Source organism: Canis lupus, chromosome X (assembly GCF_011100685.1).
Source record: "Canis lupus familiaris isolate Mischka breed German Shepherd chromosome X, alternate assembly UU_Cfam_GSD_1.0, whole genome shotgun sequence".
NCBI classification, from domain to species: Eukaryota; Metazoa; Chordata; class Mammalia; order Carnivora; family Canidae; genus Canis; species Canis lupus.
The window spans coordinates 101,152,678-101,175,498 of NC_049260.1; the positions used below are offsets into that span (position 1 = coordinate 101,152,678).

Sequence of the window (22,821 nt, forward strand, 5' to 3'; positions counted from 1 at the left end):
CTACTACAGTGGCAGAGCTGAGATAGACTATACAGCCCAGGAAGCCTACAATATTTACTAGCTGGACCTTAACGGAAAACAGTTTACCAAATTCTGTTGACATCACTTTCTCAGTGTCAAAATCACCACCTGGATCATGTGATAGAATTGGAGATTTCCAGGCTCTGCCCTAAATGTACTGAATATGTAATAGAGCCTAATAATATCCATTTTTTCTAAATCCCCTTAGGAACTCCAGCTCCATCCAGGCCTGGGCTTTAAATATCACCTAAATTCTAATGATACCCAAATTTTTATCTCTAGCCCAGAATTCCTTAAGTTCCAGACCCATACATATATCCCAGAGTTTATTTCACATTTCCACATGGAAAACTAATCGATGCCTTTGACTTAGCACATCTAAAACTGGACTTTTGATTTTCCACCTCACATGTTCTGCCAAAGTTTTCTAACCCTAATCTCCCCCATTTCAGTTAATGGTGCTAGCAGTTACTGAAGCCAAAAACCTAGGGATCTTTCTTGATTACTCTTTCCTTGATCTTTCATGTTTCATTAATCAGAAGTCCTGTTGGTTCTGCCTCCAACCTATAAGGAATCTAAACACTTCCAACTATGCCCACTATCACAATCCTTAGACCCAAGACATTGTCACAGCTCACGTGGACTACTCCAGTTGCTGACTATTCTGGCCTGCTTCCACTTGTTAAAGTTTGACATTTAAAAAGGTAAACTCATGATTCAAATAAACACATATCAAAAACATAGGTGAATTCATTAATTTATGCAGGAGCCAGTAAGAGTTTTAAATCTGATCCAGAGACCACTTGAGAAGCTATTTATAAGTAACAGGATATTATTTATGAAAAAAAATTTAAAAAAGGATATTATTTATGGGTTTCACCATTTGCTTCACTGTGGATAGAACTGGAGGGTATTATGCTGAGTGAAGTAAGTCAATCAGAGAAGGACAAACATTATATGGGTTCATTCATATGGGGAATATAAGAAATAGTGAAAGGGATTATAAGGGAAAGGAGGGAAACTGAGTGGGAGAAATCAGAGAGGGTGACAAAACATGAGAGATTTCTAACTCTGGGAAATGAACAAGGGGTAGTGGAAGGGGAGATGGAGAGGGGGATGGGGTAACTGGGTGATGGGCACTGAGAGAGGCACTTGACAGGATGAGCACTGAGTGTTATACTATATGTTGGCAAATCAAACTCCAATAAAAATATGCAAAAAAAGATATTATTTATGGGTTAGATATAAGAATAATTAATATTCAATAAGGTCACAACTATAATTTCACGTTATGTTTTACAATGGGAATGGCAAAGAAATTATTTGCTTCTCTACTGGGCAACAGTCTACAAGTTAACCTCCACCTCAAAGAACTGTACAATAGCCTAGACGACAGAAGGTCAAGCCCTGCACTTACCCTGAAAGGTAGTTCAGTAACCTATTTTACCTAGCTCCAAATTTTGTATAATTTTCCTGACATACCATTGTCCTTCTCTGTATAGACTATTATTCTACATAACAGCCCAAAAGATCATTTTAAGGCATAAACAGGGTCATAAATTTAAAATACAAATTCCTCCTACAGCCTTCAGAGTGCTACCTGATTTGATCTCTGCTTGGCTTTCTGACCTCAAATCCTACCACTCCCTCACTCAGACACTGTTTTGGCTAGACAACCTTATCTTCAGTTTCTAAAACACAGCAGACTCATTCCCACCCCCAAGGCCTATGCAATTACTCTTACATGTACCTGAAACCATCTTTGCCCATATCTTGCCTTGGTTGTCTCCTCATCATGCAGAGCTCAGTTTAACTGTTACCTCAGAAGACCTAAGTTACCTACCTCTTCCTTCACTCTGTTAGTCTTTCTTTCACATCACCCTCTTATTTCTTCATAGCAGTCATCACTTTATTTTTGTTTGTTTGCCTATATGTTTATTTATGTCTCTCCCTACCATTAAAATGTAAGTGGTATGAAAAGATGGGACACGGTCCTAGTCACAGATATGTTTCCAACAACCAGCACAGTACTTAACACATAGTAGGTACTTGATAAACATTTATTCAATCTATTTTTTTAAAGATTTTATTTATTTATTCATGAGAGACACAGAGAGAGGGAGAGAAGCAGAGACACAGGCAGAGGGAGAAGCAGGCTCCATGCAGGGAGCCCAATGTGGGACTCGGTCCTGGGACCCGAGGACCATTCCCTGAGCCAAAGGCAGATGCTCAACCGCTGAGCCACCCAGGCGTCCCAATATTTGTTCAGTCTAGAAGGCATTCTGGCATTCTGAGTTGTAGCCCTGTATCTGTCACCAAATGGTAAATGTGGCTTTGGGCAAATCCTTTCCTCTCCCTTGAATCTCAGATTTACCATCCAGAAGGTGATGGTGTGGAATCAAATTATCTGAGAGGTACTTGCCAGCTATACAATACAACAAATGCTTTTATGAATTGATGTATATTACAGCCACTTTGCAAAAGCAACAGAGAATAAAGTAGCAGGTATCATCGTCATCATCACCATCATCTACCAGACAATAAGCATTTATTCAGGCCCACTCTCTGCCATGCTCTATGCTAAATGTTGAGAGACAATTGATTAAAAAAAAAACATACACTTTCCTCATGGGAATGGCAATCTAATTTAGTAAGGGAAATATTCTATATACATGCAAAGAAAAGTAGCAATACAAAAGCACCATGAAAATTGCCAAATGGATTGTAACCATAGTAATGACAAATAATAGATAATTATGGTAGCAGCTAAAGTTTAATGAGTGCTTACTACATACCAGGCATTATTCTAAAAATGTCTGATATATCAAGTTATGTAAGACTCACAACAAACTTATGAGGAAAGCACTGTTTTTTAAAGGCCTAGGAAATAGGTACTACTTTGACTTATAGACAGTAATGGCTACTGGATGCAGAAGATCTCACTGAGGACTGAGTACAGGCAGTCCTGAAAAAGAACAGGAGCTGAGCTGAGCTTCAAGTGAAGAATGGGATTTAGACAACTGAAGAGAAAGAAAGAGGCTGTTCCAAGAAGAAAGAACAACCTGAGGCAACACATTGAAAGGGAAATGCATTTAGCAGTTTCAGGACACAAAGAGTTAAGTGATTTCACTAGAGTAGAATTGGCTGGTAAAACTGTTAAGAGATATGTTTGGAAAGGAAGATGGCAAATGAATTGTAGAGGGCTTTGAATGCCATGCTAAGGAGTGTGTCCCTATTCTGCAGATACTGATGATTCACTGACATTTTTTGAGAGTAGAGTTTCATTTTCAAAATAACCATCTAAGACTAATGTGGCAATTAAGAGGCTATCACTAAAATCCAGGTGTGAAGTGGTAAAGGTTTGTATTAGTGTGATTACAATAGAAGAGAGAGAAATTGGGACTAAAAAAAGAAATTAGAGGAAAAATTAACTGTAATTGGTGACTGGCTTGATTGGTGACTGGCTTGATGTTAATTGGACAGCAATATGGGTATGACAAAGATGACTCCAGTTTTTCCAGTTTGGGATATTTTTGACAGAAATTTTTAAAACGTCTTGAGGAATGGGAAATAAAAATGAAAAGTTATACAAAAACTTTAGGCACACTTATAAATAACTGAACTATCACCTTAAGAAAACTATAATAATGTAAATGTCAAGCTAACTCTAACTTAAATTCAACAGAATAAAGAAAATAGTGAATGCATTGTTAGGTGCTCCTGAGATATTAAATGACAACTTTGCTGTAACTGTAACTTTGCTATTATTTGTCATTACTATGGTTACAATCCATTTGGCAATTTTCATGGTGCTTTTGTATTGCTACTTTTCTTTGCATGTAATCATTTAGAAAGGTATAAACCCCTACTTGGTGAAGAGTTCATATTTTCTGCTTAGCTGGAAATTGTAAAAAGCTATCTAAACCTAAGCAGAGCATATTGGTAGATGAGAAGGTTCTATTAATACATGAGATGGCAGATACCTTCCACTTGCCCCCTAGATCTACTCTCCAGCCTTCATCATGCTCTCTGCTTTTTCAAGGTGACGTATATGGACCCTATCGATTGGCTCCTTTCCATCTGGCTTCTGGATGGACTTAGCCAGTGTACTTTATTGTAGATCAGAAGAAAAGAGAAAATAAGGTCAGGGTATTTAATCCTCTGGCTTTCTCCCTGCAAGGTTTCTCTGGTCTGGCTGTATCCCTAATCCAAATCCTAATCACACTGCTCCTCTCCAGATAGTCTCCTTTACACAATTCTGCCCTTCCATGTGCTGCTAAATGTTCTCTCCTTCATTCCATGGGTCTAGGTATGGTAATGTCCTTACTGCTACCATCCTTGCATTATTCGACAATCCCTTGCAGTCTCTCTACACCTACACCTCTATAAAAAAAATCCATAAATAAATCTTCCATGAATTATGCTAATTTTCCACTTTATTTCAGTTAGAATTTTATCTAAACAGTGTCCTCAAGAAAGAGACTTTTAAAATGAAATTCTGATATTGGTTTGGAAATATTGAAGGAGACGAGGATAACCTCCCTGAATGGGAAAAATAGTAATCTGTAATCCATGACAGGCAGTGGCATTATAAACATTTGAATTACCACCTATTATAGCATAGAATAAAGTGCAGATAGAGGGCAATGTCTCGGAATATCAAATAACCATAGCAATTAGTCCATGAGGGCCTTGACATTTCCTTATCAAGGCATTACAACAAATATTGGCAAGGGAGAGTACCATCAATCTCAAAAAGTTCTGTGGTAGCTATCTTCATATAGGTTATAGATGATGGTAGGGGATGCTATCGTAGAATTGTGTCTCCTGTTCTCAATGGGAATAATGGTATCCTAAAGTACTAATGGCAAGATGGTGTCATTTAACAATCAGTGATTTTGTAAGTGCAATTTACATAAGACCCAAGGACAAAGTGGCAATCAGAGTGTTGATCTGCAGGGATCTGTGGAAACAGTGAATTGATCATGAAGGTCTGAAAATGAAATATATGAAGCCTACCAACATGGTGCTTGGCATATATAGGCAGAAAAAAAATCTTGGTCTACTAAGCAGAAACCTAACTCAACTCACTGTAGGGGCAATTCATGGCCTCTCATACAATTCCCAAACTTAAGTCTATTCACAGACCTGAAGCCCTTGAGGCCACAGGAGTAAACTCTAAATCTTCTCTAACCTTTTCCCAGAAGTACCTGTGGCCATATACTAGGGAAAAAAATAATACCTGGGGGACACCTGGGGGGGGGCTCAGTCAGTTAAACAACCTACTCTGGTTTTGGCTCGGGTCATGATCTCATGGGTCATGAGATCAAGCCCCTGAAAGATACAAGGTTGGTGATATTTGCCACATCCTCACTTAACCTACCTATTTGGCTAGTGTAAAGGCTCAGGTGGAAAAAAAAAGGCTCAGGTGGGTCTTGGTGAATGATAATAAACATCATAAATTTAATCACATAGTGATGTCAATCACAACTGTGGTTCCAGATATGGTGCCTTCACTAAATAAAGTCAAAATATTCCCTGGCACCTTGGCATCCAGTATAAAGCTATTGACTTGGAAAAATGCTTTCTTCTCCATCTCAAACAGGATGGAAAATTACAAGCAGAATCTACATGGTAGGAGCAATAGTACATCTTCACTGCACCCCAGGGTTGTGTCAGTTCTCTTGCTCTCTGTCATAATATAGTCCAGAGGCCCCTTCACATCCTACTGTTTCATTACATGATAACATACCTAATGACCTATAGACCATAGACCTATAGACCTATAGACCAAGTAGCAAGAATCCTATATGCTTCTGTGAGAATATATATATGCCAGAGAGTAGAAGATAAATTCTGCAAAAGTTCGGGGGCTTACAACATTGGTGATGTTTTTAGAAGGTTCAGTGGTTTGAGATAAGTCTAGATATCTTTTCTACAGTAAAAGACAAGTTGCTATACCTTGTAATGCCCACCCTGAAGAAAGAAGCACAATGCTTGGCAGGCTTCTTTGGATTTCAGAAGCAAATATATTTTACATTTGGGTATGCTGTTCCAACACATTTAACAAATAACCCATAAGACTATACTCTGGCTTCTGGTTAGATTTGGCCAATGGAGAGCCCAGAAACGTGAATCGAAGGAGGGAAGGAGGAAGGAAGGTGAGGTGAGGTGATTTATTTCCCTGGCTTCATCCCTGCAAAGTTGCCTTGGTCTGACTGTGCCTCTAAACAGATATAACTGGCCCCCTCATACTGTGTCTGTCCTTCTGGGTGCCTATAACTGCTCCTTCCACTTACCCTTTCAACTTAGAAATAGTAACACCTCCTTTTGATATTATCATGTTACCCTTTGTGGGTCTTTTATTCCTACACCTTGGTAAATAGTCCAATTATGAACAGAGCCTCCTTAAATTATTCCAATCTGAATGTACGATGTGTTTCCTATTAGCACATATTGACCAACACAATTGGAAGGTCAGTTTTACATATGTGTTTTATAGACCATATAGTCTAGGTATAGATAGTCTAGCTAGATATAGTCTAGCTCTAGATAAGACCTTGGGTTCCAGAGTCACACTTATCAATGTTTAAATCACAGGTCCACTATTTACTAACCTGTATGACTTTGGGCAATGTTTTTCACCTCTAAGCCTCAGTTTCATCTGCAAAATGGGAGTTATACTAGTATATATCTCACAGAATTGTTATGAGGATAAAATAAGGCAATATATGTAAAGTACCTGACACAGTACACAGCATGACATACATTTTCAATAATAATATGAGTTATTTTTCTCATTCTTTCTATAGCCCACAGCATTCAGAGTAGGGAAATGCAGTTTGAAAATGCATTAATTAGGGTCCTGTTTACAGTTTTATTGTTAACTCTAATTGCTTATTTGAAATAGTTTCCTGACTTCATTAAAGTAATTATTGCCTGTCAGTAAATGATAGGTTTAAATTTCTGCACATATGCTAGAATTTCACGCATCTTGCACTTCACAGCAGGAACCCAGTCTTAGTCAACACTTTCTTGCTCTGACATCTGCACTCAATGCATAGGGTCTTATTTAAGCAAAGACATAATTATCCTTCAAAATAAAAGTGTAAACAGAATTGTGTATCTCAGATTTGTTAACTTGCTCCCTTATAGTGAGCATTCTAGTTGCATTATCTGTATTGGACTGTCAGCATTACAGCAAGACATGGTGCAAAATAAGGAACTAGAACTCCAAGACATTGAGGCAGGGCAGGGGGTGAAGAGAAAATTCAGGAAGAAGAGCTTGCCAGCCCTGGGAAATTACTCAAAAACATGAGTTCAGGACAAATTTTAGAGTCAGGAATAAAGGGCCCAGGTCTTAGAAGTCACAGAAGCCTTAGAAGGATAATGCAAGTAAGGGAGTATATCCAATATTTAGGAAATATCTATTCAGTGCCTATTAGGTACAAGAATTCATAACAGGTAGCAAGGTAGGCAGGGACATTGGACATAGAAAATGAAAATAAGACAGAGGTCCAAAGTTCAAAATCTAAGCAAACATCCTGAACCAAGATATTTGTAGGAAAAGGAAAGAGTTCAAGAATCCAGACAAGCAATTAGGGAAAGTAACATGGAGTGCTAACAACAAAGGCTTTAATAACTGAAGACAAGTCCTACTACCTAATCAGGGAGCTTCTCCTATGCTTCCTTCCTTGGGAATGGCCACCCTCAAGCTCACAAATGGAAAAATATTAATAGTTGCAGGGAATTGGAGGAAAGAATGAAGTTAAGATGAGGTAAATATATCTCAGTATACATACATAAAATGTCCAAGTATAAAAAATTCATGTTATAAGTCTTTTAGTCCTACCCATAAGCCCAACAATTTTGTTGCTTGTCTATTTTCATTTCCCACATTATATTATTCATAGACTGGAATACTCTAAGTCTGATAAAATCAGATGACTTCCTCACCACCAATAAAGGGGAGAGAGAAATATTTGCAGTTGGTTTATGAGACTGCAAAGGGAAATTCTGGACAACATGTCTATAAAACTAGGGGTTAAGATTCCATTCAAGATAGAGAAAAACAGAAATAGGCTGTGGATGACAGAAAACAGCAACAAAAGACAACAGAAAATGAAACAAAGAGGAGGTGAGGTTTGGGTTGTGTTGTAACCACCCAGCTCAACCCAGCTCAACACTCTATCCTGGGCAGAAGTGGGTTATGGGAGAAGAAAGGGGTGAGAAGAGATTAAAAGAGGTAGCCAAATCCTAAAACAAGGTTTAATCAATTTCAAAAGTGCCTTACCACTTGTGCTCTCTCAAATAATAATAAATCTTTTAAAAAAGAAAGCCAATTGGCACTTTTTAAAGCTGGGGTATTTACTTACCAATTCCAAACAGTTCTTGGTTAAGAGCTGATTCCACTGTTTGAGAGAGTTGTGTTAATTCCCCAACATAGGGGGACAAGATGCTGGCACAAGACACCAGATAAAGTATACAGACAAGTGCATGGTGCTTGTAGTTCAAAGCTGCTAGATGTGTGTGGACAGAAATGATGAGTACCTAAGAGAAAGGAATGGGGCTCATTAACCAGAATGGCTGTTACACACCCACAACTTCCACCAGGTATCTGAGGGATGAAGAAATAAATTAAATGTAATTTTAAGGCATCTACCAACTGTATAATTCTTTGATTATATAAAGGAGATAACTAAGATTGTTATGATTACTATACGAATACACATTGGTATAGACTGAATTTTCGTGTCCCCTCAAAATTCTTCTGTTGAAACCTAACCCTCAAGAGGATAGTATTAGTAGGTGGGGCATTTGAGAGATGATTAAGTTATGAGTGTAAAACCCTCATGAACAGGGTTAATGCTCTTACAAAAGACACCCCAGAGAGCTCCTTCACCCTTTCTGCCATGTAAAGTCACAGCAAGAAAAAGGTCATCTATAAACCAAGAAGACAACTCTTACCAGATATTAAATCTGTCAGCACCTTGGTCTTGGACTTCCCATTCTCTAGATATATGAGAAATATTTCTTGTTTAAGCCCCTCAGTCATGATATTTTTGTTATAGCAGCCCAAAGGGACTAAGACACACATATGCATGTTGATGATACAACTTGGAATTAATGTGTAAGTTTCAAGAAAGTGAGGACCATGAATATCTTGTTCACTATCATAACTAACCCCTGTTCATCTGTGCCCAGTACTACATCTGACACATAGAAGGCTTTTTGATCAATCAACAGTTGTTGAACAAATGAAAAAGTAAAGAATCATAATCAAAAGTATTCAATTCAGTTCACGTTTACACTACTCTGGTTGACTAGTCATCTACAACCCTTTATTTGAAGAGAAGCCACTCATATGCACCCAAACTTTATTACCACAATGTCCACAATAGCCAAACTATGGAAAGAGCTGAGATATCCATCAATAAATGAATGGATAAAAATTCTATTGTATATACATACAATAAAATATTACTCAGCCATGAGAAAGAATAAAATCTTACCATTTACATTGATGTGGGTGGATGGATGGAACTGGAGCTGAGCAAAATAAGTCAATCAGAGAAAGACAATTATATATGGTTTCACTCATATGAGGAATATGCACAGTGGATATTACTCTGCCATCAAAAAGAATAAAGTCTTGCCATTTGCAATGACATGGATAGAACTAGGGGATATTATGCTAAGTGAAGTAAGTCAGGGAAGGGTAAATACCATATGATTTCACTCATATGTAGAACTTAATAAATAAAACAGATGAACATAGGGGAAAGGAAGGAAAAATAAAATAAGATGAAAACAGAAAGGGAGGCAAATCATAAGAGACTCAACTATAGGAAACAAACAGGGTTGCTGAAGGGAAGATAGGTGGAAGGATGGGGTAATTGGGTGATGGGCATTAAGGAGGGCATGTGATGTGATGAACACTGGGTGTTATATGCAACTGATGAATTATTTAACTCTACATCTGAAACTAATGATGTTGGTTAATTGAATTTAAATTAAAAAATAAAATTAAATTAAAAATGAAGAAAAGCCTCTTTTCTAGCAGAGGTCAGCTAGTAGTCTATAGAATCACAATTTTCAGAGAGGGAGAGTTCCTCTTTAAGCTAACAAATAACTTATAATAGCCTGACAGGTTCTTAATTAATTTGCTAATAGTTCTTCCCTGTGTATGGTCATTAACTCCAGTTGAATCTCTAAGCCATAACACAACGTGTATGTATATCTATGCCACCTACAGATATATTTGCATATATATAAATAAACTGGAGACCATGAAAACAAGTTGATTTTATCTGTATCAATTTTCTTTTATGGTACACTCCCAAGTTTTGACAATTGGTTTAGCACAATTTAGCTCCAAGTACTTAAAATATTCTTGAATGTACAGAAGTAACATAATGCCTTTCCACAAGCTGCAGGAAGAAAGTTCACAAGAAAATTAGGGCAATTTTGCATAGCAACTTGTGTATTTACATATCAACAATCCATTTAATGAAGAGCACCAAAAATAGCAGATCAAGTAAGTCCAGAAGCTGCAAACACAACATATCCTGCTAAATTCAAAACAATAGCAGTTGAGTAAGCCTGATCTGTGTTCTAATACTGGAAAACTTCATTAAAAAAAATCCTGGTTTCCCCTCTTCAAACTAGGAGAAATTGTATGCTGATCACATAGGATGTAGTCCTTATCTCTAAATCTCAGCCATCTTAGTGAACTCGTCTTCTGAAGTACTGTCCTGGTCCTGACAGTGAGTCAATTATTCATCGGTGACTGAGTGCCCAGTGTGAGCTGAACACTGAACTAAACATTATTGAGGGGAGACAAAAGAAACAAGGCCTAGTTCCTGCCATTGAAGAGTTACAATGTGGTTGCTTATATAGGACCCGCATTTAAAATAGTAACCTTTAAAAATACTTACATCAGGCAGTGCCAATTAAAAGTGGAGAGAAGAGTGAAAATGGATTGTGGTTGAAATCTAAAAACCCAGAAAATGGGTCGATGGGAAAACAAATGCTTATTGACAAATATTAAAATAATTGTACTAGCAAAGGGGTTGCAAATCAGTTGCCTTTCAGGCTCTAGAATTGTGAGAAAATAAATGTTTGAGCTGTCCAGTCTGTGGAATGTTATTACAGCAGCCTCAGCTAATGCAGGCGGTCCCCAGACTTCACTATGCCCTGGACGTACTTTGTAGCCTGGGCTCCCAAGAAATGTGGACTGTTTCTTGGTATTTTTTATCCCAGGGCCTTTAAGGATCTCAACCAGAGTCCAGGAAAGTTCATACTCATGCTCCTCGAATGAAAAGGGCAGGAGAGCATCAGGGGTCAGTTATTACTGACAGGGTATGGTCCCCCAAGTAGCTTGGGCAAGGTGCTATGATGCTAAAGATGGGATAAGGTTCCAATAGGCAAAGACAGAGGGCAAGGAGAATCCAGACTGGCCTGTCTTCCTTCCCCCATCTGCATTTGTCACATGGGCAAGGATTTGTTATCATTTTCCACTCCAGACCCCTGCCCTGGCAATGATTTTCAATCCTCATCCCCAAACATGATTGTGTGAGGGCTGAATTCATGGCTGAGCCCAGATAGATATCTGGCCTGGGTAATTTTGTCATTGGTTTGCTCTGGGCTTCCTGCTTTTTTGTAACCTCAACTCAATTGCAGAAATTTTAAGTACAAACCCTAGGTCCTTCCCATCACCTCCAGCCTCCATGTTCCCCAAACCTCCCCTGTACTTCAGCCATGATGTCTCCCCATATTTCCTATCTTCAAAGCAACAGAGAAGGTTGCATTTGTTGGAGTCGGGGCAAGTGGATCAAGGAAAGCTGAAACTGTACAGAGAAGCAAGATTTTCACAGGTAGAGATGGAGGCAAAGAATTTCCCAGGAAGAGCAAGGATACAAATACTATAGAACACTGCTTTTTCAAGTTTTATTATGTATCAGTGTCACCTGGAAAGGTGGTTATAACGCAGATTTGAGGGCTCCCATTCTAGTTGAGGAGGCCTGAGGTGAGACCCAAGAATCTGAAATTTGGCCAGCATTTCATCTAATTCTAATGCAGGTCATCAGAGGACCACACTTTGAGAAGCTCTACTTGGATATGCTGCTTCACTAGAACAATCCTTCACACAGATACTATGGTATACCTCTTAGCTCTGGTTTAAATGGGAAAAAGTCAACTCTTTCCTTCTGATGGACAAGGGTGAATCAACAGCCCTCTAAAGTATTTTTTAAATAAAGGATGCAAACTGCTACAGGAGAGGCCTGAGGTAGAGTTTCAGAAACTGTGGCCATTTATTCCAGACTTCCAACTTCTTTCTTAACACCTAAAAGCAGAACCTTCTATTGTTTTCCCACAGGTAGCCTGTTCTTTTGCCCACTCTACAGCAGTTTTTTTAAAGATTTTATTTATTTATTCATGAGAGAAGGAGAGAAAGGCAGAAGCACAGGCAGAGGAAGAAGCAGGCTCCATGCAGGGAGCCTGATGTGGGACTTGATCCTGGGTCTCCAAGATCAGGCCCTGGGCTGAAGGCAGCGCTAAACTGCTGAGCCACCTGGACCTGGGCTGCCCACCACAACAGTTTTTAAGTTGCTTTTCCTGTATGAATCTTTACTTTGCCCTCAGCCAGAAAACCTCCACATCTCCACATCTTTCCAGTTCTTTCCTTAAAAAAAATCTGATCACAGTTCTTCCCTGCTAAAACCTTATGACAAGTTCTCAGATTGCTGTGTGCACTGCCTAGGAGCTTTTTTTTTTAAGATTTTGTTTATTGATTTACTGAGAGAGAGAGAGATAGAAAGAAAGAAAGAAAGAAAGAAAGAAAGAAAGAAAGAAAGAAAGAAAAGAAAGAAAAAGACAAGAAAAGCAAAGAAAAAATAAGAAAGAAAGAAGAAAGAAAGACCTCCCTCCGCCTCCCTCCCCACTCCCTCCCTCCCATCCCCGCCCTCCCTCCCCTCCCTCCCGCCCCCTCCCTCAGCCTCCCCCCCCGCACTCCGCCCTCCCTAAAAAGAAAGAAAGAGACAGACAAGCAGGGGGAAGGGCAGAGGGAGATGGAAAGAGAATCTCAAACAGACTCGTGTTAAGCACAGAGCCTGACACAGGGTTCAATCTCACAACCCTAAGATCATGGCCTGAGTCAAAATCAAGAGTCAGATGCCTAACCAACCTAGCCACCCAGGAACCCCCCCTACCTAGGAACTTATTTATAAAATGCAGCATCTTGGGCCTGACTCCCTCCTCCCTCCTGCACACATGCATGCACACACATGCAATTTTAATTCTGTAGAGCTAGAATAGGGTTCAGGAATAAGCACTGTAATAAGCTCCCCAAGTGATCCTGATGCAAACTCTGGATAGACCAATGCTCATAAATTCATGCAGGATGCATCCCAGGAACCATTTGCATTGTTCATTGAGGCCTTCAGGAGACCATTCAATTCTTAGGACTTTCAAGCTTTGTGGAGGATGCATAGGGGAGATTCAGGAAATCCTATACACTTAGAGATTCCTGAGCAGGGTAGCAGTGTGATAAAAACATTGAGAGTGATTATTTGAACAACTAATGTGTAAGCACAACCAGAGAGAAGATGGGATTAGAGACTCAAAAGAACTAAGGAGAAAGTGAGGAGCCATAGAGAGAAAAATCAATGGGTCTTCTAAGAGAGTACCTTAGTTTCAGTTTTTTCTTTCTTTTTCTTTTTTGTTTTGTTTGTTGCTTTCAAGAACTCTAATCAGAGTGGAATCCTAAAAAATATGCCCAGAAAGAAATAACCAAAAGCCTTCCTCAGAAAAGGAATGGCCATATCTCAGGGATCAGTGGATTTGTGAGAATCCAGGCCCAATGTGTGCACCCACACTCCATTCTCCTGCTGCACTTTTCAGTTAGAGGGGAAAAGGTTTAGAAAAAGAAAAAGAAAGAACAAGCAAGGAGCAAAAGCAGAAAATATGTGCTGTGCCTAGGGGATTGACAGGGGAGTTTGGGGGGAAAAAACAGATGAGGATTTAGAGCGGGGTACTTTTTTTTAATTGAGTAAGGAAATAATTCCACAGCATTAGGTGCCACATCACACCAGAGATGGAGGAGAGCAGCTCAGCCCAATAACACATGCCATATGGTGAGTTAGAAGCCAAGTGTGCCTGGTGCCCCCAGCTCAGAGAAAAGGCTACCATTCAGAAGCTATTAATTTCGCAGACCACGTGGGGCTCTTTCATTGCAGCATCCCCTAGGACATGAGACTGCATTGTTTCCCCCAGCAAGGTCTGGTGCCTGTATCTATCATAGGTAGATTTTTCAAACTACATGCTTCAGCACAGCCAATAATGAGGCAATCAGCGTGCTTAAAGGGAAGGGTCTGCGCTGCTTTGAGTCTTTGAGCCAGTAAATCTACTTTATCAGATACCACCATGAATAAAATCTAATTTGAAGGATATTCATAATGCCCCTACTAATGTCCCTCACTGCAACCATCTTGGATTTTCTAGTATTACACTTCAATCAATAAGGAGTAGAACACTGCTGTGGACTTATCCTTCTATTCTCTCTCCCTCTTCCTCTCCCTCATACACACCACACTCGGACCCCCTCTGTCCTGTGTGCCATTAAATCAGGCACAGAGGTAAGTGATTGCTAATCTAATAACTGAATCCAGCCTAATATATTAATGGGCACTAATGGCTAAATAATCACACATATGTATGTCAGATTAGTAGTATAGTGGTTAGGAGTCAAAAAGAGCTGGGTTGTCATGCCAGCTGTATCACCTATTAGCTACAGGACCTTGAATGAGTCGTTTACCCACTGTGTGCCTCTATTTTCTCATCTGCAATCCAGGAAGATAATAGTATAGATCTCAGAGGTTTCGCCAGTATTAAGTGAGATGATGTGTATATGAATTTAGCACAAAACCCATCATATAGCAAATGTCCAATAAATTTTAGCCACTTTGACCTTACTGCTGATAACATTCCTCTCTAGGACTATTGGTGTTTCAGTGGGAAAGTTGTAGAGATACATTAGCAATGGTAATTCTGGGTATTAGGGAGAAGTGGTTAAGGGTAGATCAACTTGGGACCTCGTTTATTCCAGCACACCCAGAAGAGAACTCATCAGACATCCTGGATGTGGTTTGGATGCCTATTAGTGTTTCCTGGCCACAAAATGAGATTGTACTGGGGCCAAATGGTCTCCTCCATATGAAAGGAAAGAAAAGGCGCCTAAAGAAAACACAAGGTAGGACCACTCTGGTCCTTCGTATTGCTTAGTGTGCTATTTTTGGCATTGCGTCCTCACAGTATGTCTCTGTTTTTCATTCCTTGCCGGAACCAAATTCCAATTAGGGGTTCGTCAACAGTAGGAATTCTGCTACAGAGAATAAAATAATTGTGGCATATTTGTTTAAAAGCTGATTTTTACTTAATAAACCATCTGTTGGGGATAAACTCTTGCTGTACAAAACATTCTTCTACAGATCAGTCAGAAAGTTTAAAGGTCCAAAGCAATAGCTATGCTTAGACAATCCTTATAATAATGGTAGAGTGTACATTTTTAACAGGTTAGACTACAAGTGCAGCACCCGATTAGGTATTTTTTTTATTTTTTTTTAATTTTTATTTATTTATGATAGTCACACACACACACACACAGAGAGAGAGAGAGAGAGAGAGGCAGAGCCACAGGCAGAGGGAGAAGCAGGCTCCATGCACCGGGAGCCCGATGTGGGATTCAATCCCGGGACTCCGGGATCGCGCCCTGGGCCAAAGGCAGGCGCCAAACCGCTGCGCCACCCAGGGATCCCTCGATTAGGTATTTAATTAAACTTTCACTCTGGGCAGTCAGGAAACGCCCTAAACCTTGGCTATCAAAGTGATTAGCTGGAGAAGACTAGCACAATGTAAGATATCTGCATGGGCAACATGAATAAACAAACAGGGATCAAAATTAAAGAGGGAATCAGAGGGATCTATCTTCCAGAGAGAAGATATTGCGCCAACCAACTCCATTCGAATCTGGGGTTAGGTTTATCATAATTAAATTAATTGCTACAATTAAATGAATCTGGCTAATTAAATAACACTAATAAAAGGGGAGGCAATGATCCAGATTTATTTGGTTTGACCAAAACCAGGAGCCATTGTCCCTATAGCCATGGCATCTAGGATCCTGGGGTAAGAAATGCAAATGAAATCAGAGAACAGAAACTGACCTGGAAGAACCTATGACAATATTATCAACACAATGCAAACCCCACATCATAAGTGTTAACATTTACACTTAAAGCCTATTTCAGGAGAAAAGTTTTCACAAAGGTTTTATAAGTGCCACTTACCCAGGCCCTTTCCACTAAATGTGTCCCCCTCCCAGATATAAGAGGCATATGACCAAGGGGTGGTGGTGGAGGAAAGATCACAGGAGATAGTATAAATTAGTAGATGTTGCAACTTTTAGTTTTTGTCCTATGTTGTCTCTGATACCACCTTTTCTCAGGTCTTATCTCATCCATTGATTTTCAAAGTAGACCATGACCAAACTCATCTTTGTCACCCATGCCAAACCTCAAAAATCCTAAATTCTGATGTTTCTGTACCAAATGGAAGAAACAAATTCTTCTTTTTTCCCCACTTTTACCCTCATTTACAGAGAAGATATAACTAGGTCCAAGCCATGGGTGTGTGACACAAGTATTTCCAATCAGAAGGGAAAGAAAGAAACACCATAGATAGATGGCCATTCAAAGCTTTTCTGTCTTCCTGATAATCAGGATCCTGGCAGAGAATGCGAGTATAAGGTTTAAAATTTAAAAGATTTCTATACTGCTATCCTAGTTCACTGTTATCCTAATATTAGACTTTTCTATGTATATTATTGTGATTCATAATGATAGCATTATCAATATTATTATGATGATTATGTAATGGTGGCCTCTAGAGAGACTACACCTAGGCTTTTACTTTCTAACTTATCAGTAAAGAAATGGTGGATATTCTAGGGAATGAATGAAAGGACACTGGCATAGGCTTTCTATTATCAATCAAATAGACCCCAGTATGGCACCTAATCAAAAATAAAATGTAGTATTCTGAATTCCATGCATCTCATAGGACATCTTGTAGGCCATGCCCTGTTATCCAGCTTCAAAAGAAAATGCCAACTGAAAATCTGAGCCAGCATTTACATTGTCCATTTCAAGAGCACATGATATTAGCAGCCAGGTCCACCTTGCACCTTTCACTGGAGCTACACTTCAAACACTAAAACATCCATAAATGCCGTGGATGTTCAAACACAAGCCACCATGCTGTGATATGGCTGAGGGTTAGCTTTGTTAGCTGTGATTCTCCTTCCTAGGCTTTTATTTTTTTCATAATAAATTTATTTTTTATTGGTGTTCAATTTGCCAACATACAGAATAACACCCAGTGCTCATCCCGTCAAGTGCCCCCCACAGTGCTCGTCACCCATTCACCCCCACCCCCTGCCCTCCTCCCCTTCCACCACCCCTAGTTTGTTTCCCAGAGTTAGGAGTCTTCATGTTCTGTCTCCCTTTCTGATATTTCCCACACATTTCTTCTCCCTTCCCTTCTATTCCCTTTCACTATTATTTATAATCCCCAAATGAATGAGACCATATAATGTTTGTCCTTCTCCGATTGACTCATTTCACTCAGCATAATACCCTCCAGTTCCATCCACGTTGAAGCAAATGGTGGGTATTTGTTGTTTCTAATGGCTGAGTAATATTCCATTGTATACATAAACCACATCTTCTTTATCCATTCATCTTTCGATGGACACCGAGGCTCCTTCCACAGTTGGGCTATTGTGGACATTGCTGCTAGAAACATCGGGGTGCAGGTGTCCCGGCATTTCATTGCATCTGCATCTTTGGGATAAATCCCCAACAGTGCAATTGCTGGGTCGTAGGGCAGGTCTGTTTTTAAGTCTTTGAGGAACCTCCACAGTTTTCAAGAGTGGCTGCACCATTTCACATTCCCACCAACAGGGTAAGAGGGTTCCCTTTTCTCCGCATCCTCTCCAACATTTGTGGTTTCCTTTCCTGTTAATTTTCCCCTTCTCACTGGTGTGAGGTGGTATCTCATTGTGGTTTTGATTTGTATTTCCCTGAAGGCCAGTGATGCAGAGCATTTTTCTCATGTGCGTGTTGGCCATGTCTATGTCTTCCTCTGTGAGATTTCTGTTCATGTCTTTTGCCCATTTCATGATTGGATTGCTTGTTTCTTTGCTGTTGAGTTTCATAAGTTCTTTATAGATCTTGGATACTAGCCCTTTATCTGATACGTCATTTACAAATATCTTCTCCCATTCTGTAGGTTGTCTTTGAGTTTTGTTGACTGTATCCTTTGCTGTGCAAAAGCTTCTTATCTTGATGAAGTCCCAATAGTTCATTTTTCCTTTTGTTTCTTTTGCCTTCGTGGATGTATCTTGCAAGAAGTTACTGTGGCCAAGTTCAAAAAGGGTGTTGCCTGTGTTCTCCTCTAGGATTTTGATGGAATCTTGTCTCCCATTAAGATCTTTCATCCATTTTGAGTTTATCTTTGTGTATGGTGCAAGAGAGTGGTCTAGTTTTATTCTTCTGCATGTGGAGGTCCAATTTTCCCAGCACCATTTATTGAAGAGACTGTTTTTCTTCCAGTGGATAGTCTTTTCACCTTTATCAAATATTAGTTGACCATAAAGTTGAGGGTCCACTTCTGGATTCTCTATTCTGTTCCATTGATCTATGTGTCTGTTTTTGTGCCAGTACCACACTGTCTTGATGACCACAGCTTTGTAGGCAATCTAGGAGAAATGGACGTATTTCTGGAAAGCCACAAACTACCAAAACTGGAACAGGAAGAAATAGAAAACCTGAACAGGCCAATAACCAGGGAGGAAATTGAAGCAGTCATCAAAAACCTCCCAAGACACAAAAGTCCAGGGCCAGATGGCTTCCCAGGGGAATTCTATCAAACGTTTAAAGAAGAAACTATACCTACTCTACTAAAGCTGTTTGGAAAGATAGAAAGAGATGGAGTACTTCCAAATTCATTCTATGAGGCCAGCATCACCTTAATTCCAAAACCAGACAAAGACCCCACCAAAAAGGAGAATCATAGACCAATATCCCTGATGAACATGGATGCACAAATTCTCAACAAGATACTAGCCAATAGGATCCAAGAGTACATTAAGAAAATTATTCACCATGACCAAGTAGGATTTATTCCCGGGACACAAGGCTGGTTCAACACTCGTAAAACAATCAATGTGATTCATCATATCAGCAAGAGAAAAACCAAGAACCATATGATGCTCTCATTAGATGCAGAGAAAGGATTTGACAAAATACAGCATCCATTCCTGATCAAAACTCTTCAGAGTATAGGGATAGAGGGAACATTCCTCAACATCTTAAAAGCCATCTACGAAAAGCCCACAGCAAATATCATTCTCAATGGGGAAGCACTGGGAGCCTTATCCCCTAAGATCAGGAACAAGACAGGGATGTCCACTCTCACCACTGCTATTCAACATAGTACTGGAAGTCCTAGCCTCAGCAATCAGACAACAAAAAGACATTAAAGGCATTCAAATTGGCAAAGAAGAAGTCAAACTCTCCCTCTTCACCGATGTCATGATACTCTACATAGAAAACCCAAAAGCCCCCACCCCAAGATTGCTAGAACTCATACAGCAATTTGGCAGCGTGGCAGGATACAAAATCAATGCCCAGAAGTCAGTGGCATTTCTATACACTAACAATGAGACTGAAGAAAGAGAAATTAAGGAGTCAATCCCATTTACAATTGCACCCAAAAGCATAAGATACCTTGGAATAAACCTTACCAAAGAGGTAAAGGATCTATACCCTAAAAACTATACAACACTTCTGAAAGAAATGGAGGAAGACACAAAGAGATGGAAAAATATTCCATGGTCATGGATTGGCAGAATTAATATTGTGAAAATGTCAATGCTACCCAGGGCAATTTACACATTTAATGCAATCCTTATCAAAATACCATGAACTTTCTTCAGAGAGTTAGTACAAATTATTTTAAGATTTGTGTGGAATCAGAAAAGACCCTGAATAGCCAGGGGAATTTTAAAAAAGAAAACCATAGCTGGGGGCATCACAATGCCAGATTTCAGGTTGTACTACAAAGCTGTGGCCTTCCGAGGCTTTTAGCACATAGACAAACAAAAGTAAGACCCAACTGCAGCTGTACCAACACCTGTCTCCCAATACTGGAAACAAATGCACAGTTGATAGAAGCTTAAATCTCTAGCTTTGGCAACCTTCTATGTACCCCCAACTAGCATAACCCCCAATTATTCACAGGCTTAGCTACCCAAGAAAGGGAAATATACTAAGGAAGCTCCTCTTGGAGGCTTTCCCTATGTTGTGATTTCTGTGAGCCCATGATCACAGATGAAGGCAGGAAATGTTTTGTTTTTTATCCCAAGGCCCAGAGAAAGACAGTTGTATCCATCAGGAACCTAGATGCTATTAATCTCAGGACTTTCCTTTCATCCTGAAGAATGTCCCTTCACTGGTTCTGTTATTAATGTATAGAGCTGATTCAAAGCACACCACTTCCATGCCAAGATTTCACTTTTGGATTTCTTTATCTTTTCTAACCTGCTCTGTGCCTTACATCAGATGGTCTGGTATGGTGGGAGGAGAGGATAGGAAATCAAGGAGTCAGAGAGAGGGAAGGATGAATAAAGAAAAATCAATGTTGTTTTTGTAGTTAGAGCCTGTCTTATGACACATAAGGAGCTTCCTCTAGCCTGCGCCAAGATCTGAAGTTTCAAATAGCATTTATCCTTTTGACTTCATTTCAATTCTACAAAGATGTATGGGGCTTCTACTTAAAGTAAGGTACTGTTCTGGAACACCTGGGTGGCTCAGTTGGTTAAGCATCTGACTCTTGATTTCAGTTCAGGTCATAATCTAGGGGTGATGAGATTGAGTCTTGCATCAGGCTCTGTACTCAGCAGGGAGTTTGCTTGAGATTCTTTCCCTCTGTCTCTGCCCTTTTCTCTGCTTGCACACTCTCTCGTGCGCTCTCTCTCTCTCCCTCTCAAATAAATAAATAAATAAATAAATAAATAAATAAATAAATAAATCTTAAAGTGAGGTACTGTTCTAACCCACATGGGATGTGGTCCCCAGGCTTTAAGAAGATTATGGTACAGAAGAGAAATGAGAAACAGAACTAGAAAATACAAGGGAATGAAATGGCTGCTTTAGCTGAAACACAAAAATACAAAAGATATGGGAGCATAGACATCTCACCGAAGAACACAGGGAGTCTCCCCTAAGATTTCAGAGCACTGCTAAGTGGCAGAGTGCTAAGAAACATGAGAGGAAGCACCAATACAGTACTTCTATACAATTTTTTAACTCCTCCTCCAAATTGTAAGGCTTTTAACCATGTGAAATGTGGTTTTTAGACTAGCTTTTACATATGAGCACAGTAGGCACTCATATCTATCATATGATTTGAGGAGAAAAGAACCACTCTTCGCCTCAAAGTCTATCCCTGCTGCGAAACTAAGATGAAGTAGGCCGTCTGGAGATTTATCTTCCTGGTGACTTTTTCCAGCTCCCATATTTCTCCAGAAGTAAAACAGATTTTAAAACATTACTTCCCACAATGCCAGGAGGGGCCTAGTGAAACCTGATGGTGCCAGGCACCTGGAGGGGGACGGAGAAGGAGGTACAGGGGAAATGGACAGGATAGTCCCCATCACTTGGGACAGACTCTGCCAAATTACCTCTGTAGATTTTTGGTTAAGAGGCACCCTTAGTTTTGACTCCTGACTCTGTCACTTAATCTTAGACAAGTTATTCAACCTTTCTGGATATCAATTTCTTCACCTGTGCAACAGGGATAACGATGCCTATTTCCTACGGTCATTGCAGGGCTTAAGTGAGATAACACTTGTATAATGCTGGAAGATACCGTGTGCTCAATAAATACTCCACAGTTCTATTTACAGCTGGCCCTGACAGTCAAGAGATATGTTAATGAGGAAAAAAATTTATTGCTGTGAACCTTGTTGGGACTCCACAGTAAAGGGCAGGGCTGTAAAGGGGAGATATACAAGATTGTCTATCATAGCATAGAGGTAGCCTTTAAAACCTTCCAGAGAAGAATTCCAGTAGAAGGCTGGGCCTGAATGGGAGAAGTTGGAGTGTATCTTACAAGAAGAGGCCTCATGGGAGTAGTCTGAGCTGACTTGGGGACCAGTGAAATATACTATCTTTCCCTGGGTGTTTGTCAGAGAGGCTGATGATGGAACTTTCAGGAATGGGGTCATACAATGAACAGGAATCAAAGGGAGGTTGTTGAGGGAAAGGAGGAGCAGAGGTTGCAGAAATGTAGCCTGTGGTTATAGGCTCTAGTGATCATTTCAAGACTTATGCAAAAAAGTGAAAGGGCTGGGGAGAGTGAGAAGAGATGGAATGCTATATTTGTCAATATATCTGCCTTCCCTACTGTTTCCTTTAACTGTACCTTCATTTTTTTTCTTTTTTATAACACTTTTGGTTAGTGGGAATGGTGGCATCAATGTCTTTATATAGAGGTGTCATGTAATGTCACAGCTTTGAATTCTCAAGTGAGAGGGCTTAAAGTGGCAGTATCTTTGTGATGGTCACCATAAAATCCAAACCAAAAAGTTGCAACTAGAAGCTTCAGGCAAGAGAAAGTCTTTTGAACCAAACCAACCAAATTCCACAGGGGTGAATACGGAAAGTGAGCTTATCTGGA

At 39.7% G+C, this 22,821-nt stretch overlaps 1 long non-coding RNA gene across 1 annotated transcript in view; it reads right to left on the reverse strand.

Moving 5' to 3' along the window:
• The window catches only part of LOC106558464, an 88,133-nt gene that overhangs the window by 11,239 nt on the left and 54,073 nt on the right, over positions 1-22,821 (reverse strand). Inside the window, exon 4 of the long non-coding RNA XR_005386433.1 lies at positions 8,397-8,571. This is a non-coding gene — a long non-coding RNA (uncharacterized LOC106558464). The remainder of the gene's footprint in view (positions 1-8,396; positions 8,572-22,821) is intronic.